Raw genomic sequence first — 7,613 nt, 5'->3', positions numbered from 1 at the left:
TGATATGTGCCACATAGAAGGATTTCCTGACTATTGTGGTGATGTAGTTATCGAAGGTGAGACCACTGCCACCTGTGTCCCTAAGTCTCTTATCACACTTTCGGTGTTTAGTGTACTGCCACCTATGTGGTAATTCATGGGTACATATGTTTTCCCAAAGGGGATAACTATGCATTTCTTGGCATTGAGCTTAAGCCCATGGCTCTGGCACCAAGCATCTGTTTCTGTAAGGCCCTTTTGTAGAGTATCCACATCATTTGGAGATTCAGTAATGGCTCCCAGTTTGAAGTCATCTGCAAATTTTGTTAGCCAGAGTCCCTTAGTATTGGCCTGTACTTCAGAGAAGTAGATGCCAAACAAGAGTGGTCCCAGGACTGAACCTTGAGGTACCCATTTGTCACTTGTCTGGAGCTGGATTTGGAGTCAGCTACTTTTACTGTGTGGGTTCTATCAGTAAGCCAGTTGGCAACCCATCGAGTGACGTAGGGATCAATGCCCAGCTTAGTAAATTTATCTATGATTCCAGAGTGAGGGATGGTGTCAAAGGCCTTGGCGAGGTCCAGACATGCTGTGTGGACTGCCTTACCCTCGTCCACGGCTTTGGAGACTGATTCGAAGAAGTCAATCAGTTTCAGGAGACAAGATCAGCCCTTCACGAACCCAAACTGGGTGGGGTATAAGAGAAATTGTATTTCTCTTTTTCCTCTTTCAAATAGTAATTATAATAACATAACTACCAGAATTTTAATACCAAGGGGACTTCAGCTTTGATGTAACACATAAATCTCATTGAAACAGATTGCACTGCTGATCATATGAATTAGGCTTTCTAGTTGAGCTTTTATTCTCTGCGACTTCCCTTTCCACAACATAACTACCTTGCAAATGCTAAAGGGGTGTGTTCACTGCATTTCCAGTTCCAAAAGCAAGTGTAACAGGAAAATCAAGTACAAAACTGGGTCCAGATTACACCTGTAAAGCCTGAACTAAGTTTCAGTTTCAATTATTCCTCACCACTGTATGTTCCGTGGAAATCCTGAGTGATACAGGCAAGACATTCTTCAAGACTTCAGCCAGTGAGCAGAAAGTTTTGTGCCTGCCTTGCCCATTGTATCAAGTTACAATGTCTGTTTAACTAAGTGTACAGAATCATATGCTGACATGCACACTAAAAAGGTAGACGACACAATTCTGAATTCACGTGAATGAAGCTCCTGCATTGACAGAAAGGTACTGTTCATTTTTCTGATATCACACTAGTAACATTTCTTTTAACTTATAGCAGTTGAAAGTTCCACATGCTACCTTTTGTCTGTGCGATTCACTTTAAATGTGTATGTCCTACAGACGGCTGATTCTCATATGAAATATCTGTCTATATTGATATATACAAATAATAGGTATAGATAAATATAGATATACAGATATACAGATAGTCAGTTATGAGCACAATTTAACAGTTTAGGCAAAATCTAAATTCCCTGTGTGTATGCAATTTGCAGAATTTTCTTACCATATTAGCAGCAAATATTCATCAGTGTTTGATCTTTTAAGTTACTGCAAGACAGCTTAGTGCCAAGAATTCCACAAAGAAATAAAAACACTAGCCAATCCCAACCTAATACAATTGGTTCTAATAGAATTAATTTTGAATCTTCTGTTCTCGTTATTAAATCTTTTATTTTGTCAAGAAGGCAGACTTTCAAAATCAGTAATTATATATGGCAAACATTTTGCAGCACAACCAGCTGAAGAATTTATTGTTATTCAGTAAAATATGACTATTGCCCCTTGTAAAATGTTGATGCCTTGACAGATGTCAGCAGTTTTACAGCAGTTTTATGCATTTCTATTTAACACCAAGTTCAAAAATTTTCCTGAACTTGCTTCCTTTGTATTTGTTTCACAGTTATTATTCATAGTTATTATTATTGCTATTATTATTATTATTATTATTATTATTATTGTTTGCTTTAATTTATGTCTTTTTTTCATTTTTTGTTTGTTTAGGAGTGATCTACTTGAAAACATGTATGTTTAACAATATTGTTTCATAATTCTGTGACATTTTAAAACTAATCTGGGAAGCATGCTTTAACTGAAATGTAGGTATACTTTTTTATAAAAATCTGCACTGAAAAATACTGTAGTTTCAGAAGCCTATAGTTCCAGACACTTGACTTTTAACACATCAATAGGTGGTAAATTGCACATTCTGTAGAACACTGAAAGTAATCCAGATTGACAGCCAATTATCTTAATCCCAGAATATTGTTGGCAAGGCACAGAAGCTAAGCACAATACTTACCAGAGAGAGGGTGTTATTCATGAATACAGGCCAGTGGCATTGTGAAACATAGATCTGTAACATTGAATGCACAGAGAAGTAATAAACCATGTTATCATAAATCTCAGCTATAGGAAAAGGATCTTCAAAATATATCACCTATGTCTCCAAAAAGATTGGTGTTTGCATACATTGTTGTCATAAACTTGTCTGCTTCTGTCCAAAATGCAAGGAAAAGTTCTGGCCTTGACAATGGAGCTGGACAGTTATTAGTTGTTATCCATACTTAGAAACTTAGATCACTCACCTGCTTCCTGTAATCCATCATATATTGCCTTAAACTGAAAATGTTTTTGGAATAATCATTTAAAATGCTAAATTAAACTTTCCTGGGATGCCTGCTATTGTCTATGAACCACTTTTGCCTGGAATGAATGTTAAGTTATTATCATGCACCTAGGTTTTCAAAGATGTCCCAAAAACTGTCTTGCCCTGTGAATGTGATTGATATTGAGTTACATGTTTCTGCATGGGTGGTTGTGATGGTGCAGAGGTTAGCGTTGTCACCTTACAGCAAGAGGTTCTCTAGCTAGATTTTCAGCTGGGGTGTCTTCTGTGCTTAGTCCACATGCCCTCTGTGCAGTCATGTGAGTTTCCTTCGGGTGCTCTGGTTTCCTCCCACATTCCAAAGACATGCAGTAGGTGGATTGAACACTCTAAATTGTGTATAGATGAGAGTGTGTGTTCGAGTGAGTGGTACGAATGAACTACCACTGCAGGGCTAGCCACCTGGTGGTGTAAACCATGGCTTGCGATGATTGCCACTCCTGAAGTGACACCCTGACCCCATGTACAAAAGTGGGAAAAGGGGTTGAGGATGGATGGATGGATCGATGGATGGAGTTTCTGCAGAACTGCATCACCTCCATGAAAACTCTTGCTGCAAAAGATCATAAAGCTGAATGTGGGCATATTGAATAGTGCATGGGGATACATTATTCCGTGTGCAAGCAGTGAATTTGCCACTGCCATGTGTTTCTGCAACTAACTTGAAATTTTACGTTGTGCCCCTAACCATCCGCTCCTGCAGGGAAATGTCCCTCAAACTACAAGCCCAAATCTGCGTCTTTTTTTATAACTTTTCATATATTCCTGCCACATTTTCTTAATATCTTCTGCTTCTGCTAGATCTCTCCCATCTTTGCCTTTCATCTTGGCCATTTTTTTAAATGGAAGTTTCCCTTAGTAATGCCATTCTTCTTAAAGCTATGCCTGATTCTTCTAATTATATTGTTTTCTTCCAGTTCTTTGCACTACTCATTTAAATATACTTCCCTATCTCTTCTTGCTGTTCTCCAAAATACAGCATTAAGTTCAACATTGCCTTCCGCTTTCCTTCTTTCCTTGACCGCTTCTAAAGCTTCCACAGACAGACATTTTACCTTCTTCATTTTCTTTACATTTTTTTGCCACCTCATGGACAGTATCCCACATTTATGTCAACAAATCATCAGGCACTCTGTCTACCATATCCAATCAATTAAATCTACTCTTCACGTCTATTACATATTTGTATGGGATATTGCTAAGTTCTTATAAAAATGGCCTGGGAGCTTTTCTTATATTTTTTGATTATAAATTTTGCATTAAGGTTCTGCACTTGCAAGCCATTTTATGGTTAAGCATGTCCCCTTTGTGTGCTTAAATTAACCTCATTTAATGTTAGACTGATCTATATTACACCACATGAGAATACCTAGGGTCATACCATAGATATTTTGAGGGGACAAATTGCAAATACATTTAACAGCATAGACAACTCATACAGTGTTACAAGAAAAATTGTCATGAATTGAAATAGTATCTGATTATTAACATCCAAACCATGAACCATTGCTTCATAACATTAATAAAATATATTTGCTCTCCTATATAGTATAGCAGAAGGAAAGTACATATATTCTTCACTTCCTTGAAGGTTGTGAGTAACCAAGGCTATAGAAGTGAAGTATTTTTATGTTTTAATAATCACTGTTTACTGCCATTTCATCATGAATTTCATCAAAAGTTTTGGGTTTCTAATACCATGATGGGAATGGACCCAATTCCTATGTCAAAGTATGATTAAAGTTCATGAAATCAGCATTGTTTCAATCTTTGATGTTAACTGAAAGTGCTCTTTGCAGCACCCGTAATGTATACAGAACTGACTCCTTCTGCATTTCATAATGTGTTACATCTATCAGCAAAATATCTAAATACGACTGTAAATTCTTTTTTATGAGACTCATTGCTCCTACTACTATTATAACAATCTGGCTATCCTTCATCCACATTGCTCTCATTCCTGTCTGTAAACCCTGGTATTTTATTACTTTTAACTTTCTGTACATAAGATACTGTAGTCACTGGGTGTAGCAATTTCAATGATCAATGCCGCCTTCATTTCCTGAATTGCTGTATTTGGCTTTCTCTCATTTGTTTTTTGAACTGTTGGCAATGGGTGATCTCATGTGATATAAAATTCATAACTTTGTATAATACTTTGTGGCTCATGTTTCTTATGCTTGTCAGCTACTTCAGTATTATAATGTTTGCAACAGTCTTGTCACATTTTTATACCTTTTGGCACACAGGCCTTCTGCCATTATTGTGTCAAACCTAGCAAGAAGATGTGTGACTGTTTCCAATTCTGTTCTACAAAACCTGCATTTTTTTTGTTTCACTGACATGTTCAATTGACATGTTCAATGTTTATTGGAGTAATCTGCGGTGATTCAGCGGTAGCGTTGTCACCTCACAGCAAGAGGTTCTCCCGTTTGATTCTCGGCTGGAGCGCCTTGTGTGGAGTTTGCATGTCCTCCCCGTGGTTGAGTGGTATTCCAAACACATGCGTGAATAGGTGTGCCTTCATTAGAGGTTGGGCATCGGGCTGGCACCTTGGCACCATAAAAATCTACTACCAATCATTAGCAGACCAGAGTTCCACTGTGGCGACCCCAACCATGAAAAGCCAAAAGAAGAACAAGAACTGACATGTTCAATGGACTTTGTAAACCAACCTGTACATAGTCCACAGTCTTGGTCCACCAATATTAACCTTTCATCTTTTGGTTTAAATTCACCTCTCCGTAACCATTCCTGCATTAAATCCTGATCAATGTGAAGTTGTTCCAAGAGTTTTCTGCACTTGCAACTAAACTTATGCATTTTCCACATTTCTGGTCTTCTCATGTAATCCTTCACCTTATATTCTTTCTTTTCTTTGTTTGCCACATTCAGTTGCTGTCTGATTTTTATCTACTTTTGGTTTGATTTTCATTCCTGCTTGATACTGATATGCTTCTGGTAAACTAAGCAGAGAACTCATCTTAGACTTTTTCTCCTCATGTTTTAAAACATTCTCCACATTTCGATCTTGTGAGGTCAGCAAATGTGTATGCAATCCTATGACTGCAGATCTGTACATGTAATCAGTTTAGAGGAGGCCCACACATCCTTCATAATGAGGAACATATAATCTTGATATACACTGAGTTTTATAAATCATTTGATAAATATGAAGCATTTTTCTTGCTTTCCTGTCCAACTGATCCGATACCTTTTGAAGCCAGTCAATCACCTCAAAACTGTAAGTTAGAAGAGGAAGAGCAAATCAGTTTATAGTTTGGACTTTGTTCCTAGATGTCAGAGCTATTTTAAGTATTAATTTTAGTCTTCTAGTTTTATTCACAGTTGTTCATGTTATACTGTCGATCCTTCATAAATTCCCAGATATTTATACATTCCATCTTGCTCAAGTTCTTTTATATCACATTCTTGTCCCAGATTGATATTTTCTTAGTGCTGCAGCTTTCATGCTTTAAAAGGTTTCTTTGGCACATTTAACAAGACCAACTGACATTCATATATCATCGGAAAACGTTTTGACCACTTGCATTTGTGCTTTTAGTTCTTCATCTGATGAACTATACAGATTTAAATCATCCACAAAAAGAAGATAAGAAGTCTGTACATGTTGTTGCTTTCTGGGAGCCAAATTGCAGCCATGAACTAATCTATTAACTAGATAGCTCAATGGGTTAATGGCAAGAGAAACGATCAGTGGTTACAAAGAGTCACCCTGAAATATTCTCTTTTGAGTTTTTATTCTTGGGATAAGGAAAACAATTTGTCCTTTGCCATGGATTACCTGCAAAGTGGTTTGTGACTGTTCCATGGTCACTGTAATATAATTGATCAATGTAGGGTGTATCTTATACATCTGTAAGCACTCTTTTCTCCATGATTGTAGGATACTGTCAAATGTTTTGTTGTAGTCTATCTGCCATAGTTAGATTCTTCCCCTTTTTACAATTCTCTTTTATGAGTTTATTTAACAACAAATGATTATTTGTTACATATGACTTTATTTTGTTATCCTTTTGTTCTATTACCATGATTGAGTTTTTCTTTTAAATGCCTATAAACTCTGTCATCATCAAGTCCAGTGTATAGTTTATACTTCATTGGAAGGAAAGTTATTGGTCTATAGTTTTTAAGATGGCTTGCAGGTTCACTGTCTTAAGGAATAGTATTGTTTTTCCTGTTGTTAACCAGGTTGGAGTCTGTTCGAGGTGCACCTATAAATAGTTCTTACTCATTGCTAAATCTTCATGTAACGATGTTAATACTTTTAGCCAGAAGTTAAGTACTGCCTCAGGGCTGAGGTCAGGGTTGCCAGACATCCTATTTGAGTGGCACTGTCCCATGATCAGTAGCCCAATCCTCAGTTCCACACTGCCGGTTAAAATCCCGGTGAAACAGCCTCCGCTTTGCGAGTTATTATTGGCCTGCATGAAGGTATGCAAGCCGATCAAAAATCACACAGCAGAACCTCTTCTGTTTAATGCAGAACATATTGCTGTTCCTCATTGTACAGAAGTGGCTCTGCTTTGCGATTTATGATTCACCTGTATGCTTCTGTTCAGTGCAGAACAGTAGGCTGTTCCATATTGAACAGAAGAAGCTCCACTGTGCGATTTTGATTGGCTCGCATTCCGGCATAGGGGCCAGTCATAAATCACAAAGCTGAGCCACTCTGTTCAATGTGGAAGACCAGGCTGTTCTGTATTGAACAGAAGAGGCTGTGCTGTTTGAATTTTTGATTTGCTCATATATTGGTATATGAGCCAATCAAAAATCATAAATGGTAGCCACTTCTGCTTGATATGGAACTGTCTGCTCTGCTGTTTCACATAAACATAAGACCTTTTTTTTTTTGTCTCCACTAAATGTGAAAGACTTTTTTTTTGTCCCTACCTGGCCCTTAAGAAATCTGGCAACC

General features: G+C 37.5%; 1 protein-coding gene across 1 annotated transcript in view; it reads left to right on the top strand.

Moving 5' to 3' along the window:
* The first annotated feature begins 1,066 nt into the window (after positions 1–1,066).
* The window catches only part of LOC122813798 (inositol 1,4,5-trisphosphate receptor-interacting protein-like), a 72,768-nt gene continuing 66,221 nt past the window's right edge, over positions 1,067–7,613 (top strand). Inside the window, exon 1 of the mRNA XM_044086317.1 lies at positions 1,067–1,230. The gene's annotated coding sequence lies outside the window, so the exon portion shown is untranslated. The remainder of the gene's footprint in view (positions 1,231–7,613) is intronic.

The sequence above is a fragment of the Protopterus annectens genome, chromosome 1.part1 (assembly GCF_019279795.1).
Source record: "Protopterus annectens isolate FY-2018-M chromosome 1.part1, PAN1.0, whole genome shotgun sequence".
NCBI classification, from domain to species: domain Eukaryota; kingdom Metazoa; phylum Chordata; order Ceratodontiformes; family Protopteridae; genus Protopterus; species Protopterus annectens.
This window is presented reverse-complemented; position numbering and strand designations above follow the sequence as displayed.